The following is a 21,654-nucleotide window of genomic DNA, read 5'->3' as shown; positions in this document are numbered from 1 at the left end:
TACCTGGAATTCCCTCTATGCTTCTGTTTAACTCTCAATCCTTCCACCTCCTGCTCCATGAATCCTTTAAACAGACTTCCTTAGGCTTTCAACTAGAATTACTTTCTTCCTCTTTACAAAAACATAGACCTATGTACTTTTTTTCAAGTATTGTTCACATTCAACATTATTCTGTATTAGTTTCAGGTGTACAACATAGTGGTTAGACAATCATATACTTTACAGAGTGGTCCCCCTGATATTTCAAGTATCCCCCTGGCCCCTACATAGCTATTATAATATTATATTATTTTCCCCCCATTGACCTCTTTCTGGCCACTCCCACATGCCCCTCCCCCAGCCCTCACCCCTAGTGTCTTTGTCCATTGGTAACACTTATATGCATGCATACAAGTACTTTGGACGATCTCTTATGTACTTTTAAAAATTGTTCTGATTTACATAGACAAATGTGTGGATTATAGAAGTTAAACTTAGTGAGTTTTGACCCAGACCACTACCACCCTCATTGAAGCATAGATAGTTTCTACCATACCAGAACATATCCTCAGGCCTCTTTCCAGCAAGAATCTCTGCCTCAGAGGTGACCATTGTTACGACTACTATCACAATGGCTTTGCCTACTATAAAACATCTTATAAATGAAATCATACAGTATGTACTCTGTTGTGCCTGTTGTTGTTGTTTTTTTCCCACTCAGAATGACATTTTGAGATTCTTTTATGTGATTACTGGGTGCAACCATAGTTTGTTTCTTTTTATTGCTGAGTCCTATCCCATTGTGTGAATATAACATAATATGTTCATTCTTTTTCTAATTCCAATGTTTCATGTATTTATTTGTCCACTACCTCAATCCATCAAAAAAATGAGTCATAGCATTACTTATACCTTTCTTCTGAACCATTACAATGATTTTGGAATTGTCTTATTTCCTTTCTGTATTGCATTCTCTGTAAAAGGAAGGAAATAAGAAAAAAGGACATTTATTTCATTCCTGCTATATTCTCCGAGCTGTGCTAGGGTACCTCATTTAATCCTCAGCACACCACAATGAGGTAGACATTATTGTATTTTACAAATAAGAAAACTGAGACTCTAAGGTACTAAGTAATCTGCCTTGGATTAGACTCTAAGCAGAGGAAGCAGAATTTGGATACTCCTGTCATGCTTTGAACCCTGTGAAAAAATCCTGCTATTGTGCCTAGTTATTCATTGAATTGAGGGTTACATTTTGTAAATGTCCTTGAAAAGATCCAGTAAGATGCATTAGAAAAGATAAATAATAAGTAAAGCAAAATTACACAGCAAACCCATGTGAAAAATTGTCTCACTAACCAGCACTACTCAGTTGGATGATGCGCTACCAAGTCATGGCCATCAGCATTCCCAGAACTGAGCAATCTTTGGGTGCTACTATTGATGTTATTGTTATTATAGTTATTTTCCAGATTCCATCTACTGAACCTTCCATAATTTCAAATCCTTCTTCAGCACCATCCTTTTGAGACACTTCTATAGAATACAGCAGAAATAATATGAATTTACATTTTGGAAATTTTGTACACATTTCACTTGCGTTCATTTACTATCTCTGTGAGCCTGCATAAATCACTTAACCTCTCTAAACCTAATAAACGAGAAAAGAAATAAACAAGATTATCTCAGATGAAAATAACATTAGAAGTAAAATTAAGAGGATGATGTGACTCATATTGAAAATGGGCAGGGGAACATCACAACAGGTGGTCAGGAAAAGCCACATTTAAAAAGTGATGGTTGAGAACTAAATGATGAGCAAGTGTCCAGCTATGTGCAAATCTGGAGAGTGGGTCCTCTAGGCAGAGAGAAAATCAAGTACAGGAGTCATGAGGTGAGAATGAGATTCCATAGTCAAGAAAAAGAAACACATGCCAACATGGTTGAAGAAGAGCGTAAGCAGGAAGGAAGCTTTGAAAAGGAGTACAGATTTTATTTTTATTGGGATGAGTCTTCATTGGAGCCTTTTAGAAGGGAAGTGACCTAATTTAATTTGCATATAAAATCTTTATGATTGCTTAGGTGGCAATGGATTTTAATGGGGCAAGTGCAAAGCCAGAAAACCTGTTGGGAGCTTCTTCCAGGATCCTAGCAGAAAGCTCATATCTTGGATACAGGTGGTAGAGATCAGAAAAGTGGACTGAGGTTGTATTTTGAAAACAGAATTTGTTGACAGATTAGATGTACGTGTGATATAAAGGAAAAAGCCAATGAGATTCTTTTGTTTGGGGCTTGAATAACTAGGTGTTATCACTTGCTAAAATGGAGAAGACAGGAGGAGAAACCGGTTTATGTGGAGAGGGAAAGGAAGAGTTTGTTTTGGCCATTCCCAGTGGAGATACCAAGTAAGTGGTTGGCTATGTGTGTTTGTAACCAAGTAGACAAGCCAGAACAGGAAGTTTTTAAATTGGAACGTCAACTACCCAGCAAATGATGGTTAAAACCACAAGGACAGATTAGATCACCTAGGAAACAGTGCAACTGAGGCAAAGTAGAAGAACCTAGTGCTAAGCCAAGGGGAAACCCAATGGTTGAAGGTTGGATAGAAGAGGATATTGCAAAGGAATCAGAGAAGGTGCCATCAGAAAGGCTCCTGGGAAACCAGAGAGTTGTGATGTCACAGTGATAAGAAAAAACAGTATTTGAAAGAGAACGGTATGGTCACTATGTCAATGGGTGCGGAGAAAGCCTACAGAGCAGCTGAAAAAATGGCATTGAATTTGGCAGTGTGATTGCTGGCTTTTCAAAAATGAGTCAGCAGAGTGCGGAAAGAGAAGAGGTAGGGAACAAAGCCCAGGCAGAGTGCACCGAGAAGAGAATGGGGCACGAGGAAGTGGAGATATGAATAATCTATACATTCTGATGTGAAGGAGAACAGAGAAATGGAGTAGGATTTAGCCGCTAGACCAGTGAAAATGTTTTTTTTATTTGTTTATTTGCATGTTATTTGAGATAGGAGATAAATCCTATTGGTTGCTACTATTTATTTTGTGATTATTATGTGAGAGGTTCCCTTCTAAATGCATTTTCTGATTTACTTTCAATCCTCCCAAAATCCCTATGAGGTAAACAATATTATAATCCTCAGTTTATAAATGAGGGGAGACAGAGAGAGGTGAACTAATGTGCTTCACCCAGCACTGAAATCAAGGCAGCCTAACTCCAGAGTTTAGAATTTTATTTACTTATCTTTTAAATTCTTTATTGTTTAAAGTATTACATATGAATCCTTTGCCCCCCCCATTAACCTCTCCCCCCTCGTTCCCACTTCCCCCCGCCAGCACATGCCCTCGCCTCCCCCTATTGACTGTGTCCATGGGTTATGCTTATATGCATGCATACAAGTCTTTTGGTTGATCTCTCACCCACCCCCTCCTGCACAAACACACTCTCTGCTATGAATTGTCCCTTACTCTGCTAGTCTGCCTTAACACATGTATTGTTATGCTGATGATATCAGCCAATTGCCAGAATAAGAGAGTAACATGTCAGAAACCAAGTCTTTAAGAAGGCAAGATTGAAGAAACTCAAAAGCAAAATGGTACAGATAATGAAGGGTCTCCTCACACCACAGGGAAGGAGAGGGCATGGATCTGGATACTTTGGTGTGGGAATATGAAAGCATTACCGGAGGCACTTTTCCTTCTCACTAAACTATGAAGTGAGGTCTTCTAGATCTTTCCTACTAAACCATGAAGAAAAAGGGGTGCTTGTGTTTTGATCCTAGAGAAAAAATAGAAAACAAGGAGAACCCCAAAGAGAACCCCAAGGATGCAGAGAAGGGTCGGTTTGGCAGGGTTGAGTGCCCCTTTGAGACTGATGATCATGAATTTAAAGTGAACTTGCTGGTTGTGTGTTTTTCTCCAGAGCTATATCTGCTTGGGGACAGACAAAAATGGTTGGGTTTATCTGAGCGAGGCTTAATCAGGCATGTAAGATAGAGAAAGACAGGAATACATAAGTTAGTAGTGTTAAGTGCTCCAGGGGCAGATGCTCATATGAAGTTTTGGGTCAAAGATACTTATTCCGAATCAGCCCTTGTGAAAGGAAGAGGAAGGATTCAGCAGAGAGAGGAGTTAATCTGAAATGTAGAAACAAGAAGAAATTTGGTCAACTTGGTGGGGAGCTCTGATGCTGATATTTGCTACCAGGGCCCTAGCTACCTTTGATATACTTACTTGCCTTGCTCAGTCAATAGATAAGAACTGCCCAAGCAGTGGTGAGATTCCAGGTGAGGTGATTCTGCAGTTGGTGCCAAATCTGAAGGAGCTGAGAGCATGATCTGCCTAGTGATAGCACTCCCTACCCTGGTCAGCGCGTCCTTCCAAAAAGGGGGATCTGGACAGCCCATCTCTGTATCTATTAGAGAGTACATGAGTGAAAGAAAGAGTAGCTACAATAATAAAGAATTCAAGGCCGATAAGGAGAGAAGCAGAGCTATGAGAGAGTGATTCCTTTTTCAGATTATACAGAGCGTGGTGTGGAAGGAATGGTGTAAAAGGTATCAAATAGGTCTGAACAGTCCCAACTGAGACAGATTAAGCCCATCCTCAACATTATTTTGAAAATAATCTCCAATAGTCTGCAACCCTGAGGCAGTCTTAGACACTCAGACACACCTTTGCATATATTACAAACTTCTGCACACACACATTTGGTTTGTTATCCAAACCCCCACAGAAATACTCTGAACATGAGATGTTCCCTTTATCATGAGAGGTGAGAGCTACTTAAGTTTAAGGAAGCTATCACTTGCCTGGATGACTTAAATGTGATCCTGGAACAAATTAAGGGGACAAATGAGTTAGCCTCCTAAACAATCTCACTTTCTGGCGATATGTATGACTGCACTTGATGTTTGTGATTGTACACAAGTTTAAGGAAGTAGAATAAAGCATTAGTTTGAAGATGATTTAATTGTCAATTTGGACTCACACTTAGAGGGCAGAGTAAATCAGAATATAATATCAAGAAAGCCTTTTACTTCCCTGCCACAGAATAGTGGGTGATAGAATATCCATAATATCATGTCCTCTTCCTTACAAGGATATCAGTCCCCTTGAAAGAGACTCCTGGTTAGAGACCTCATCTAATTTCTGCCAACTCTTCCCTCCACCTCACTGCAAACATTGTGACTGTGTCATCTAGTAACAAGAGGTATAATATGCTACGGTACCCTCTTTATTTTCGGGAAATTACATGGCTGAAAGCAATAGCTTTAGTTGCTAACAAAAGACTGTTTTATCTTTGCAAGAGCTTTGCACTCAAGCAAAAAAGAATTATTGTAATGACAAATTTAACAGCCTGGGCTATTAGCAGCTAAGTTGAAACCAAGTCTTTACCCTAGTTACTATGTTTAGGCTTGAAAATGAAAATATCATTTCAAGATGGGATAGAAATGCTCACCAGGCTTCTCACACAGGAAAGAAACAGTTGCTGAAAAGAGTTGGAATTGGTTATAAATACAATGCAATTATTCTATTGAAAACATTGGCTAGAGGAGTATTTTCTAAAGATAGAAACCAAATAGGCTGAAACTACTTCAGTGAGATTTCTCCTCCCCTCCCCCCCTCCCATGCAGACTCCAACAACCCGCAACACACACACATACAACCAAATGGAAGAAATTTAATATTCTTAATCAATCAATCCCTGACAAGTATTTATCACTGAACACCTGCTCACTGCTCAGAGAGAGGAAGCCTGCTGAATTCGGAGCAGGGACACTCCTGCTACTGCCACATTTGTGACCTTGAAGAAGCCCCACTTGAACTTCTTTTCTCACCTATATATTACAGTCCCTTCCGATCTAAAATTTCATAATACTCCCATTCGAATTAAAAAAAAAGTCATCTCTGGTATTTCTGCATGTGAGTCTAATAGCTATATATGCTTTGCAGAATGAGCAAAGGGTCTATTCAGCCAAGGTGGGAAGAAAGTCAGGGAGACAGAGAACCAACAATTTGGGGTGTTTTCTTTGTGCCAGACATGACCCTAGGCGCTTTACAAACCTAGGTCTCCTCTCATCCTCTCTAAAACCCCATGAGATTATATTCACTATCAGATGGACCAAAAAGAAAGGTCAGACTGTCAGAACACTAACTATGGACCCTACGAGAGCACTGGAATCCCAGACAGGGTCACATTGATAGTATGATTCAGAGCCTCACCTTATGTTCTTTGTCACACACACCAAACTTCCCTCTATTTGTAGAGTAAATTAAGCCATGAGAACTCCACAGGAGAAATTCATTTTTTTCTGTTTTAGTCTTTCAAGATATCTCCTTTCATAATGAGACATTTCAAAATTGAAAATGTAGCATCTATTTGAGTCAGCCTGAGCTGGAATTACAACTCTCTGATAATTCCTTTAGGAAATCTGAGCCCTAGTGTCCTATCTGTAAAGTGAAGAGAACAACACTGTCTTACATTTCTGTGAGAATTTAATGAGCTCACATGTATAAAGTATTCTCTTCTCTACCTCTTTTCTATGGCCAACATAGTAATTCTCTAACATAAATTAATTGCGAGCGCACAATATCGGAATATGATGTGAGGACAAATTCCCAGTCCCTGTGGACATAAAATAGAGGTTATGGAGAAAGCAGTCATGTAACATGAGCACTAACTTGTTACCATATCCCAATCTATGTGAGAAGTAATGCCCACCCACTAGTCCATTTATTTATACGCCTGCCTCTCCCAGCCTCCTTGTAGTTAGATTGAGGTAGTTAACTTGTCCTAACTTGTAGATCTTCTAGTTAGGTCCATTCCAACTGATAGGCCAGAAACAGAAGTGACTTTGTCACTTTGGACCAGGGCATTTAGAAGTAGGTGTGAGTGTTCCACATTTTCTCTTTCCCTATCAAGGCAGCCAGCTGTAAATAAGGCACCGACATAAGCCAGCAGAGCCTCTTTCAACCTTGGTCACTGCGTGACTGACTGAGGAGGAATGTTCCTTACCAGCGACATCAGCAATACAAGGTACCGTGACCTACTCTACCCTGACAATACCCTGATCCGACAACGGAAGCCTGTACAGGATGAAGAGGGGCAGAGATGAGGTTGTTCTGCCTGGATCATCTAATCCCACCTGGAGAGTCTTCCTAGAAGGTGCTCTTGTTTCTGTTTTGAAAGATAAATAGTATGTTCACCAGGGAGCCCTGGGAATGAAAGAAATAGGACTGTCTTTCATTCTAAACAGAGACAACAGCACAAGGAAAGGCATGCACTGTGAGTCTGCATGACACGGAGAATTGCAAGTAATAGTTATGTCTGGAGTATGGCTAAGTCTGTAGCTTAGTATTGTGAGAGGGGAGCCCCAGTGAGAAATTCCATCTCACAGATGTGTGTATTTCCAATCCCCTTGAGAGTAGAGGAGAAAGGCAGAGAAAACCCTGATAGGGATGAAGTCCCAATGAAGACATTCTACATCTATGTGATAGCTTTGCCTCAGGTTGGCCCTGATTAAAAACAGGAGAAAGTTCAATTTCATCACCGGTGTTTATCGGTGCTGATCCCAGGTAAACTTGCAACACCCATTCATCCCCACTCCAAGCGCTTTTCAAGCTAAAGCTGCCAATTATCCACAATGGCTTCCTAGTATGAAATGTCCATATTCCACTTGGGGCTCCCTTATCCCATAAAACTCATTTAATGCACGAGCTTAATTACATAGAGATAGATCAAGGGCCTTAGAGGCGAAAGGCTAACGAGGGTATTAAATTCTGAACCACTTAACAGCTGCCCCATCACTTGGCAGAACTGTATTTTAAAATAGTGTTGGAAATATATTTAAACTGAAATAAATAAAACATATTTTCCTGTAAATGATGCCAAGTCCTGCCAATTAAACTCAGATCTATTTATAAAAAAAAATCTTTAGCTCTCAACAAATCCTGGCTGCTTTTTCCCACTAAAAGCAATTCTGAGCATTCATGCTCGCACTTTTTCCCTGTATCATTATGCCGTGTTCCTCTTGTTAATATTTAAAGCTTCTGAAACTGTTTTTCCCATATGCTTTTGAACTGGAATGAAAAACTTAAGTTTTCCATTTTTATGAAGCCTTGTTAAAAAAAATAATCTCATGTGTTGCTTATTAAGGGAAGATATCACTAATATCCACAGGCACAAAGGCTTTTAACTAAATAACAAAACAAAAAAAGACTTGGTAGAAAGTCATTCATCTTTATCATATTGTGCTAGTCACCATGAAACTTGATTAACAATGATCAAACAATGATCATAATTTTTGAATATGATATGACAGGTGCTTTTCTAAGCACTTTACATACTATTTTATTGTATTTTCACAACTGCTGTATAACTATTTTTCACATAAAGACACTGAGTATCAGTGATTAAAGAAACTTGCCCAAGATTTCAGTGTTTTAGGTACCTGAGCAAGAATTTGTACCCACATCTGTTTGACATCAGTTGAAATCACTACGCTATACAACCTTTAAATTTTATAGTTGGTTTAACTAGATATGATATTTGAAACCACAAAACATATACAGTGCATTAGATTAGCTGTTGTAGATTCAATGAAAAATGACTACTCTATTATTTGAATCACAAGGCCCCATTTATGGGGTGAAATCATTAAGTAATAAAATCAGAAGAACTATCTTCCCTGAGACAGATACATTCATATGGGAGATTTTAAGGAGACTGAATGATGAGAGAGTGGGGATGCCAGCTGGAATTTAATGTATTGGGGCTCAGAAATGGCTGGGCATCTTTGGGAAATTGTTGGGACAGCCCTAACCAAAGTTAATTTTCATGAGCTGCTTCCTGCAAAGCCAGGCACAAAAAGGTGGGCCCAATAAAAATAATCCACAGTTATCAAAGGAGGGAAGCAAATCTGACTATAACATAACTGCTTCTTAGATTTATCTCCAAGCACAGCCCTCTCCTTAGACTCACTGCTCAGTCCTATTGAGAATGTGGTTGTGAAGTGGAAGACGGGATGTAGGTTCTGTGTAAAATATGACAGTCTTGTTTCACTTCAAATAAGTCCTGCCTCTTTTTAATCAACTCTCCACTGCAGCCCACAATTGTGATAAAGACACTTATCCCACTCACCTCCAGTTTTTAATACATTACTCTCAGAATGAAGACATCAGCCCTTACCAAGGCATGCTCTGGCTTTTATAGATGTCTCAGCCCCAGGTTGCACCATTCTCTTCCTGACTTTCTATACCAGTGATTCCCAAAGTGGGCGCTACCGCCCCCTGGTGGGTGCTGCAGTGATCCAGGGGGGCTGTGATGGCCACAGGTGCATTTGTTTTAACTTTTTTTGTATTACCTTTCTATTCTGAGTTCAATAAATAGTTTCATAATTTCAAACTTCAATGTTTCTAATTTACACCTTTCTTTACTATATTTTACGAAAAAGGTAGAAACATTAATACATATATCTTTCTGTTTAATTGCTATTAAAATTTTAAAAAAAATTAATTTCCAGGGGGCGCTGAGTAATATTTTTTCTGGAAAGGGGGCGGTAGGCCAAATAAGTTTGGGAACCACTGTTCTATACTGTAGTCATGTTAGATTTCTTCAGATCCTGAGAAGCCCTAAGTTCCAGCTGCTGCAATCTTTGGACAGTTCCTTCTGCTTCCATCATCTACCATTCATTCCCACTCTACCCATCCCCACTTCACCTCATTTGCTTTTACTGATCCTTTAAATATCACAGTAGCCTCTTCCTTCCCTTTAGAATTCTTTCCACAATTATACTTGTGTGTGTCATTATTGCAGGGGTTCTCAACCTCTGGCCCTTTAAATACAGTTCCTCATGTTGTGACCCCAACCATAAAATTATTTTTGTTGCTACTTCATAGCTGTAATTTTGCTACTGTTATGAATCATAATGTAAATATCTGATATGCAGGATGGTCTTAGGCGACCCCTGTGAAAGGGTCGTTCGACCGCCAAAGGGGTCGTGACCCACAGGTTGAGAACTGCTGCATTATTGGAATTTATTTGAGTAGAGTCTGTTTCTTCTACTAAGATGGCTGTTTTTGCTCACTATTTCATACTCACACCAAGCATCTTGCCTGAAATGAGTCAATGTTCCAAATGGACCTTGGTACCCAGGGAGCACTGCTTTAGAAACTTCTAACAAGATATACCACACAAGAGTGAGAGATATTCCTCCGTCTTTCACGGGAGAAAACCATGCAGCCCAGTGATCACTTTTTGTATACCACCAGAGCATGAGATGGTCAAGAGCAGGCTATGCCCTGCAGCCTCACACTGGGGAACTCTGCAGAAGCCAGAAGGTTCCTGGAAGTGTCTGGCAAATGCAGAGACATAGTGATGAGGCCAGCAAGTGGAATATCAGAGGCACCAAACTGATGACACAGTTATTTTCCTGAACATATCTGAGACACCTTCTGAGAACTCCCACAATGGAACTCTCTAGGTTTTGAAATAAAAAAGATTGAGGTTCATCTATTTAATATTTCAAGAGGAGTGGGCATGTCACTTGCCCCATGAATCTAGACCAAGGACATGGCCCTATTAAAGGAAAAAAGGCAGTCATTGCTGACTCATGGCCAGATTAGAGCGTAGGTGCTGGTTCTTTGCTCATAAATCACTTTATTTAGGGAAACTAGATGAAAATGTGCTTTAGAATTTCCACATTTAGCATTTGGTCCTATCTCTAGTTTTATTTCTTAATTACAATTCTATATTTGTAAATGTGCTTCATTACTCACTGAGCCTTGATATTTAGAATAATGCGTTGCTGCTGATCTAGTTTATTGACATAATCCTAAACCTGTCTATCTGTTTATGACTTGGAAACCACATTAGTTAATATATCAACTTTGCAAGACTCTAAAGGTTTAGGATATCAGGTATATTACCCTAACTTTGCTTCTTAGAGTAATATAGTATGATTTCTCCCCATATTTCTTTTTCAAGCAACAATTTTGAATGTTCTTGGCTAAAGTTTGCTACTAAGGAGCCAGAGTGTGTGCTGGACCCCCAGGATACCCTTTGCTGTGCTAACACAATGGGAGATCAAGGCCCCAAACCTTCTGTTCCTTTTCTTTGTCCCTTAAATTATTACCAACTCTTGTTGTTCATCTTTCAAAAGTGCTTTTGTGAGCCTTTCACACTGTGCTCATCTCTCCCCCATGTCCTTAATCCCAGCAACTTCAGCTGGGCCTAAAAAATCTTGCTGGCTAATGTAGCCAGAATGTTAATATAGTTCTAATATTCAGAGACTTGGTGACTCATGACCAATCCATTTACTTTCAGCTCTTGTTCCTTTAGTTGGAAACTGATGAATTAAAAACGCATTACATGTGAATTCTGGAGACAGTGACAACCTTCTCTTAGGTGCCATAAAATCCCTCTGTAGTCTTATTTTTAGTGATGTTTCCAACCTTTTCTTCCTCCAGCCCACTCCTTTAATCCCCCAATTTTTGCCAGGACCTTTGCATTTTCTTGTCACTCCTCTGAGTTATCTAATTCATCCCCATGAACCATCACTGAAATCTGTATTTTCTGTGTAGCTCTCATGAAAGAAAGCTCTGTAGGTTCCATACTGGGCATCCTCATCTGATGTGCCACAGAAATTCAAGTCAACACCTTTAAAGTTCAATCCATCATTCCCCAAACCACAACCTGTGTCTTTCCCACATTAGTTATTTCAGTGAGCATCACTGTCTGCCCAGTACCAAGATTCTTTTTTCCCTCTCCTCAATTGAATTTAACATCCTGCCATTTTAACATTTGTATCTTTTTCTTGCTTCCTTATCTCCATTTTTCTCCTGCTCCTTCCTATCTCCAGTCTTTTACCATCTCCCCATGAAAGTTTTACAAGATACTCAAAAGATTTCTCCCCGAACCTATACATACTTTGTTCAGTCCACTCTGCTCGATGCTTTTGAAAAATTTTTTCAAAAGTGAAAAGTATAATTATACCATTTCCTGTTTAAAATTCTTTTATAGCCCCTGACCACACTAAGGAAAAAAAACAAACAAACTCAACCACATTAACATAGCACTCAGTGCTCTTCCAGATCTGACCCTTGTCCAATAGCTTCCTCTATGTCCAATCCCCTCCATTCGAGATGGACTCCACCACTTTGTACAAACGTCATTTTTCTGAAAGCACCATGCTCTCCCTGTACACACAACATTTTCTTTGATTCTAAAAAACATTCAATCCCTTTTTTGTCTAAGTCAGTTCTATTCAGTCCTCAAGATCTATCTGTGCTATTGCTTTTTCCAGAAAGATTTTTCTGTTCCCCTGCACTTCCATCAGATTGGCTTATGTCTGTCTCTCTTCTACCATAGCAGCCAGCATAAGTTACAATATTTTATCACAAACATTATAATCATCTGTATATGTGTCTGAATTTAAATTATAGAACATTATCTATCAATGCAAATACTATGACTTAAATTGTCTTTAAGTCAAATCTTTACCAATGACTTTGATAAAAGGTGTTAGTGCCTTCCCTCTGATTTATAAATTGTCTGATGTCAGTTGCTTATTTTTTTAAGATTTTTTTGTTGATTTTTAGAGAGAGAAAGGGAGAGAGAAAACCACCAATGTGAGAGTGAGACATTGGCTGGGAGTAAAACCGGCAAACTTTTGGTACACGGGACAACTCTCCAACCAACTGACCCACACCAGTCAGGACAAGTCAGTTGCTTATTACTGGAAATGGCTTCTGTCTATTTTAGCAGTCCAACAACTCCCTGCTTTGTCTAGACTCTGTGTTCTACCCATGCTTTGGTGGTAGGTGGGGAAAATGGCTTCCTGAGTGTCTATGAAAAAAAAAATCTTCCCTCGGGGTGGGGAATGACTCTGAGATCATCATTTGGTTCAGATCAATTTCATTCATGTGAAAACATGTTTAAGCCCTGACCAGTTGGCTCAGTTGGTTAGAGCATCATCCGTACACCAAAACGTTGCAGATTCCATTACAGGTGAGGGCACATACCTAGGCTGTGGGTGTGATCCCCAGTTGGAGCACAACCAATCGATAGTTTATCTCTCTCTCTTTTTCTATCTCTCTCCTTTCTTTTCTAATTTCAATTTTAAAAACCCCACACATATCCTCCAGTGAGGATGAAGAAGAAAAAATCACTTTTAATTCTCCTTTTGGAATGCATGTATTAAAAGATAAGAATATCAGAGTTAGGATACATAGTGTATATAACACATTGCGGTTTAATGCGGATTTTTCCCTCTCTAGTGATACTGTGATCTAACATGATCCTATGGTACATGTGTTAAAGTTGTACAAACTTTTATTTATCATGAGAACAAAAAAATTTTCAAGTGCCAATCATGTGATAATAAGAAGAATTCTCATAGGCAGTGAGAGAATCTAAAATGGTATCCTTTTAATATCCAGCGTGTTTGACACCAACAATCACTAAATAAACCCAAAACAGACTGTGATTTTTAAAAATGGTATCTCAGTAACTTCTCTTTCAAAACTTTTTTTTTTGGTCTGAGCTGTGAGGAAACCAAGTTCTGAAGGACACTAACATAATCAATTAATGAGCTAATAATTTTTCAAACCACCTATTTTTTTTCCTGGAGATATTATATAACCAATTGAGAACAAATTCCCTTCCAAAATTATAGGTCACCTTAGATTTTTTTGTAAAAGGAAAGATAAATATTAAATATAATCTTTCATAGTCACAAAACAGAATGTGTACAGTTTTTTGCAGTCCATTGTCAAGACAGTAAAAAGTGGGTAAAAATAAAAACGTTATCTACTTCCATTGAGTTTGGGCTTTAGAGTCAAGAAAAATGGATTTGAATCAGGGTTTTGCTACTTATTAGTTTTAAAACTAAAGAGGTTACTTAACTTCTGTGAATTTCATCTATGAAATGAAGATGACAGCTGCATATACAACCTTAAAATGCTTTCTGTCTTTAAGATTATTGGAAACTATGTATATAAAACACACAGCATAGTGCCTGGTATCTACCAAATGCTCATTAATGAATGCATGTCAGTATTCAGGGACAGAATTCTTTCAGGTGTCAGCTGTGTTGAAATATGACTGCTATTCTTTCTACTACTGCAACATATCTTTCTAAATTACCACAGTTGCATGAACCATTTCTAAAGTGATTTTTTTTCTAAATACATCTGAACACACAAAAATGACTAGAGGTTTATAATTCCAAAACCATTCTGTATTCCCCTCCTCCAAGGAATTTAGGCATTTATACTGTATTTGCTCAAATAATGAAATTCTCATATCTCAATTTTTAGGCCAATCATTAAGTAGAGTAGGTTAAATCTAAATTGAAAAGCAAAGTTTATAATGCCTCCATTGATTTCCTGAGAACCCAGACAGTATAACCTCATTAAGGATGAAAATGAAATGCTTTGATCACATTGGTTCAGAAATGTTCTTTTACTACACACACACACACACACACACACACACACACACACACGAGAGAGAGAGAGAGAGAGAGAGAGAGAGAGAGAGAGAGAGAGAAATAAGCATTTAGAGAGAGAGAGAGAGAGAGAAATAAGCATTTAGACAATAAGCATTTAGACAAAAAGGAGAGAAATTAAGGTCTACTAATCTCAATTGTGGCCTTCTACTCCAGCCAGAAATTTTCTGTGATGTCTTCAAAAGATCAAGAAAGCTTAGAGACATTCATTATACAGTGGTATGTGCATGTATTATCTGCTAAATATGTCAAATGCTAACATTTCACCGTATCTGTTCTCTCTCTCTCTCTCTCTCTCTCTCTCTCTCTCTCTCTCTCGTTAGGTTACAGGTAAGGACTCACCTTTTTATATTCCTTTATCCCCAAGAATAACAATATTCTTGAAATAAATAAGATTATTTCATCCATTTACTCATTCAACAAATATTTAATAAATGCCTACTGTGTACTAGAAATTATTCCAGGTATTTGGAATACATCTGATACAACTACAAAGTCAAAGACTACTGACCTTCCACAGCTCATGAAGAGAAAGATGAAGTAGATTACAACCAACAAACATAATTCACTAATAAGTACATCTTATATTATGTGAGAGAGTGAGCAAGGCTGTGAAAAAATGAAACAATGGAGCAGAATAAGAAAGACTGGGAACTAGGAGGGGGATGTGAATTAAAAGGTGATATTAGAGCAAAGAGCAAAAATTTGAAAGAGTAAGGAAGTGAGCTTAATGGATATTTCGATATAATACTTTCCTGGCAGAGGAAATAGGCGAAATAGAGACCTTAGGGGAATTTCCCATTCATGATAACAACACAGGAAGCTCCTGAACTCACCTCCTGCCATGGACACACAGAATCTATAGTTACACACAGAGCAATTATCCCTGAATGAAATCCAGACACTAGCTGAGTGACTCCTACACATGAGACAAACCCACATCACCCACATCAAAATGGTAAAGAAAGGCTGAGATACTCGCCATAAATCCCACCCCCACCCCCAGCATTGCACCACACAATTAGGAGGGAACTCCCATCTCCTAGCTTCCCTGTCTGCTGCATTCCCTGCAGAAGCAAAGGGTTCGCATCCCACATCAAAATCCCCATCTTTTAAGACTCCCACAGGAGGGGCAGGCCCCAGAACACCTAGCTTTGAAAGCCAACAGGGCTTGTGTCCAGGAGACCCAAAGGCTGCATAGCAAACAAAGAAAGAGTTCTTAAGGAGCTCACCAGGACTTGCTGTGGCTACCCCTTCAGAACTCAGAGCAGAAAGGGCAGGCAAAAATGCCCATATCTCTCTTCCCCCGCCCCCAAAGAGGCCTATTTGCATACTGCCACTAGAGGGTCAGCTTCTAACTTAAAAAGGGGCTAACTTGTGTCTAGGGCAGTGATGGCGAACCTATGACACACGTGTCAGAGGTGACACGCGAACTCATTTTTTTGGTTGATTTTTCTTTCTTTAATGGCATTTAAATATATAAAATAAATATCAAAAATATTAGTCTTTGTTTTACTATGGTTGCAAATATCAAAAAATTTCTATATGTGACACGGCACCAGAGTTAAGTTAGGGTTTTTCAAAATGCTGACACGCCGAGCTCAAAAGGTTCACCATCACTGGTCTAGGGGCTGACTGCAATCCTCCCCAGAGAACAAGAAAACCAGTAGACACCATTCCGCCTTCTCACTTGAGCCCACTCCAAATCGCCAATAACTCCTCAGGAAGGAGCTTGAACACTTGTCTGATGGTTGAGCTTCTGTGGGTGCTGCCCTAAGGATGTGTCCCAAACAAAGGGTCAAAGAAGAAATCAAACCAAATTAAAAAAACATATCTTCAGACAAATGGAAATAGAAATACAACATCAAAATGTATGAAATGCAGCACAAGTATTTCTAAGTGCAAAGTTTTCTTTTTTTTAATATATTTTATTGATTTTTTACAGAGAGAAAGGGAGAGAGATAGATAGTTAGAAACATCGATGGGAGAGAAACATCGATCAGCTGCCTCCTGCACATCTCCCACTGGGAATGTGCTTGCAACCCAGGTACATGCCCTTGACCGGAATCGAACCTGGGACCCTTCAGTCCGCAGGCCGACGCTCTATCCACTGAGCCAAACCGGTTTTGGCGGCTAAGTGCAAAGTTTATAGTGATAAGCACCTATATTAAGAAAAAGAAAGTTTTCAAATAAAAACTCTAACTTTGCCCTACAAGGAACTTGGTAAAAAAGAACTAACTAAACCCAAAGTTAGGAAAATGAATGAAGCAACAACATAGATAGAACTTGAGGGCATTATACTAGCTAAATAAGCCAGACATAGACAAATACTGCATAGTATCACTTATATGTGCAATCTAAAAATATATATCAAATTCAGAAACAGACAATAGAAAAGTGGTTACAAGAGGCTGAGAGGTGAGGGACACAGGGAGAGGTTGGTATAAGGTACCAACTTTTAGCTCTAAAATGAATAAGGTCTGAGAATCTAATGTATAACATGATACTATAATTGGTAACAAAGTGTAATATAATTGAAATTTGCTAAAAGAGAAGAACTTAAATGTCTTGAAAAAACAAACAAACAAAAAACCCAAAGCCAAATTTTACCTTGCACGTTTTGAGAACTGCGAACTGGGGCTGCAGCAGAGGGCGCACAGGCTTTCAGTTAGAAAATGAAGTCGGAGAGATGATAGTTTAATCATATGCAGCCTTTCAAGCCATTGCTAGGACTTCCTCTTAGAGAAATGGGGAGCAACTGGAGGGTTCTGAGCGGAAACAGCACCTCATCTGATTTATGTTTTAAAAGGGCCATTGTGATGTTAGGAATAGACTGAGAGATAGTGAGGGTGGAAGTGGGAAGACCAATTAGGAGGAAATTGAAATAATTAAGAGATGATAGTGTCTTAGCCAGTGAGGGGAGTAAAAGTTGCTGAATAATGAATACATTTACTAGTAGAAGGACAGCTAAGAGATTTCCCTATAGAAAGGGGGTTGGATGTGAGGAAAAGAGGAAATAGAATGACTCGCAAGACACAGGCCCTAAAAACTAGAACTTTGTATGTGTTCTCATGATTTTCAAATATTACTTTTTCTAGCAATATGTTTTTTTAAATAACCTTCATTGTTTTGTAGGATTTTAAAAAGGTTTATTAATGGAATTATATTTCTTTTTTTGCTTTACATTATATATTTTTTATTTTTTATTTTTGTTGTTGTTGTTGTTGATTTCAGAGAGGAAGGGAGAGGGAGAGATAGAAACATCCATGAGAATCATTGATCAACTGCCTCCTGCAGGCCCCCTACTGGGGACCACGCCCGCAACCTAGGCATGTGCCCTTAACCGGAATCAAACCCGGGACCCTTCAGTCCGCAGGCCAATTCTCTGTCCACTGAGCCAAACCGGCTAGGGCTATGTTATATTTTTTTAAATTTACCCACATTGATCTATGTAGCTCATTTATTAATATAACTGTTCTATGGTATTTCACCGTATGACTACACCACACTTTTTACATAATTTTCCTATGAAGAGGTACTCTGGTTATATCTTCTTTTACAGTGTGACAAACACTGGCATCATATTGCTTGTATGTATCTCCTTGTGCATACATATAAGAGTATGTCAAATAAGACATCAAAAATTGGAAGTGCTATATATACATATCTTACAGCTTTGTTGAGTAATTCCAAATTAATTTCCACATTCAATATACCACCATGTATGGCAAGCATGTCAAACTCACAGCCCGCGGGCCACATGCGGCACACACAAATATTTTTGTGGCCCAGCCAATATAACGGTATGTAAGAAACGTTTTAATAAAAATTTTGTAACTTAACTTTTACAGTATCCTGTTATACATAATTATTAATAACAAACTACAACATTCGCTAATGACTGATTACTATAATCGTGTTGTATTAATTTCCCTTACGTGCCTTATGCACAGGCGCACCATTTCTCTCCACTAATACTAGCAGCAAATATTTTAGCAGCCAATTGCCTCGTCATTAGTCTTGGACTGACTTGCTGGTGTGTGCAACAGGAAATATTTCGCTTTTGGAGAACAAGAAAAATAGGTTTATTTGCATTAAGCTTATTAATTTGTTCAATTATTCACTGCTGGTAAGTTAATGTTCAAGAAAAATATTTTTATTAAAATGTTCTATTATTTTATGTTAAGGATTACTCATAGCCCTTTGTATTCAGCATGTCTCTATCAAAATAAACCTATGTTTCTATGAAAATTGAAGCTTTTGTTTTTTTGTGGCCCACATAAACTTAAACCTTATTTATTTGGCCCGTGTTAGCCTTTGAGTTTGACATGCTTGATGTAAGAGTTCTCATTTTCCCACACATGTAAAAGCTTGATGTTTTCAGGTCTTATTTTTTGCCAATATTATAAGTGAAAAATATTTTAATGTGCATTTTTATAATTATTAGTGAGATTAACCATCTTTCATTTATATATGTATGTATGTATTTTATTGTGTTTTGAAGGGAGAGGGAGAAAGAGAAATATAAACATTGATGTGAGAGAGTAGAATATTTATCAGCTGCCTCCTATCGGGAATCGAGCCTGCAACCTGCAACCATATGACCAGGGTTTAACCATCTTTTAATATATATGTGATTGTTTTAGGTTCCATCTTCTATAAATTTCAGGTTTTTATCTTTTGCCATTTTTTTCTATTCTATTGTATTGGTTAATCTTTTTCATATTGATTTCTGGAAACTCTTTAAATAATATATAAAATTGATATTCATAACAGTCTATGGCTTTCCAGATAAGGTTTTCATTTCAATGTGATTAAATTTATCGCTTTCTTTATTGTCATATTTTTTGTATAAGTATATGCACATATGTGTGTGCATTTTAATAAGTATTTTCCTAATATAATGTCATAAAGGGGTTCTCTAATTTTTCTCTAAATTTGTATATGTTTCTTTTTCTGATTTAGGCCCTAAATCCTCACTCAAAATTTATTTTCATGTATGTTGTGATATAAATGTCTAATTTTATATTTTATAATACGATCAAATTTAACCAACATTTATTTGTTGAAAATCTCATTATTTCATTATTGATACATATTACTTCCTCTGTCAAATATAAAATTCCCTCTTCATTTAAGTGAAATTTTATACATGCAGGCTTTTATCTCTTTGTCTTTTGCTCAATATTATGATTTTAAGATTTAGCCACATTGTTAACTAAAGCAGTTGTGTGTGTTTTTGTCACTGTTTCATGGTTTTTTCATTTATGATTATACCACAGTGTATTTATCCATCCTATTTTGATGGGGCTTAATGTTTTTTCCAGTTTCTGTTTATTATAAATAATGCTATGACTTTGAACTTTCTTATACATCTCCTATGTTGCATATATGTATATATTTACCTAAGAATAGAATTGCTAGGTTGTAAAATATACAAATGTTCAACTTTATTAGCTGCTATCAATTTTTTTAAATGCTGATACTCCCCACAGCAGTGTATCAGAGATTCAGATTTTCCACATGTCATCAACATAATATTGCTAAGAATTATTTTAAACACACCAGTGAAAGAAATTAAAGATCCAAATAAAAGTGAAAAATCCCATCTTCATGTATCAGATTTAATATTGTTATGATAGCAATATTTCCAAAATTGATCTATAAAATCAATGCAACCTCCAGAACTCCAGTTAACTTTTTTGTAGAAAATGACAAGGTGATCCTAAAATTTATATGAAAACTCAAGGAAGAAGAGACAAAACAATCTTGAAAAAGAACAACAAAATTGGAAGATTCAAATGCTGTCAGTTCAAAGACTAAAAGAAGGCACTGTTTTTAGTCTTTGCTCCTGTTATTTGAGCATTTATGATTTAATTTGCTATGCCCTGATTTCACTCCATGAATTATCATATAGTAAATGCATTATATCACATGTGCTTACTAACTAGAAATGTATCGGTTAGAAGATGACAACCTATATGTTATTTTGAAACTATGAAATTAAGATTTGCTGAAGACAAATTAGAATAATTAATCACATTATCATATGCCACTCAGATAGGCAAGAACAAGACTGCAATAAAAGGAAAGATGGGATCCAGTTACAAATTTGTAATTTAGGTGAAAATCAGATACCTGTTGAGCAACGTTCAGATTTCAAACGTGACTCAGTATCACTTTACTCCCTTAATTGGACAACATCATTATAAAGTGTTAGTAAGCAGGCAAACTAGTTTTGAAGAAAATATATTGCCACTAGCAGCTTGTCTTTACGTCTAAAATATGGTACTCTAGGGAACACAATCATTGTTGCCCTTCATGAATCTAGTAAATTATCATACCTTATCTCATTTTTTTCATCTTTTCTTTCATGACTTTTAAATGTCTTTTCTTTCTTTTTCACCCACCAAACATGTGCCTAGCATGCTGCAAGCAACTGATCAAGGCATTTTTCTCACCAGAATAATCAGTCCATAAATACTTCTGAACTCTTCACCTCCTTCGTTCATTATTAAGACCACTGCCAGATTTATACCAGAAAAAGCTATTTATCCCTCCTTGATTCTATAACATCCCATATAATGTATAATTTGTTATCCTTTAGTGCAGTAATTTGAATATTTGTAGAGATATCTACAAGGGACTTTTGAATTGGACTTTAAACTTTCTGAAACTGGGATGGGACACTTACATTTTAAATATTCTTTAAAAGTATACTGCAATGTACTGTGGATATTCTCAGAATACTTAATTCCTGTTGCCAAAGAATTCCTATCATGGGATTAAGATTAGACATATGGAACAATCAGAAGACAAAAATACTAATTTAGAACGTTCTTGTGGTATCAAGAATACATTTTGAGAGTTTAGTAAACGAAATCTTCATAATAATATATTTAATCCTCAATGGATTAGTAGGATGGTGATGAGAAAAACAGGAAGATACAGCAATAAAGAAAAGAGCATATCTAGGTGCTTCTCATTGGTGCATTAATGTTTTTACTTGGGAATAGTGAAAAGCATCACTGGATAAGGGCAAGTGAGTCTACTTTATAAAAGACCTTGGTATTTAAAATTATTACATTATGTGAAAGGTGTAAAAGTATTGCCTAGTTCTCCATGACAGAGCCACTCTCAATTTCCCAGTAAGAATATAT

At 37.5% G+C, this 21,654-nt stretch overlaps 1 long non-coding RNA gene across 1 annotated transcript in view; it reads right to left on the bottom strand.

The window, feature by feature from the left end:
• Nucleotides 1-21,654, bottom strand: part of LOC111826644 — a 140,623-nt gene that overhangs the window by 65,799 nt on the left and 53,170 nt on the right. The gene's annotated exons all lie outside the window — the stretch shown is intronic.

This window comes from Myotis lucifugus, unplaced genomic scaffold, assembly GCF_000147115.1.
Source record: "Myotis lucifugus unplaced genomic scaffold, Myoluc2.0 scaffold_92, whole genome shotgun sequence".
NCBI classification, from domain to species: domain Eukaryota; kingdom Metazoa; phylum Chordata; class Mammalia; order Chiroptera; family Vespertilionidae; genus Myotis; species Myotis lucifugus.
The sequence above is the reverse complement of the archived record's forward strand: the minus strand, read 5'-3'. Positions and strand labels throughout refer to the sequence as shown.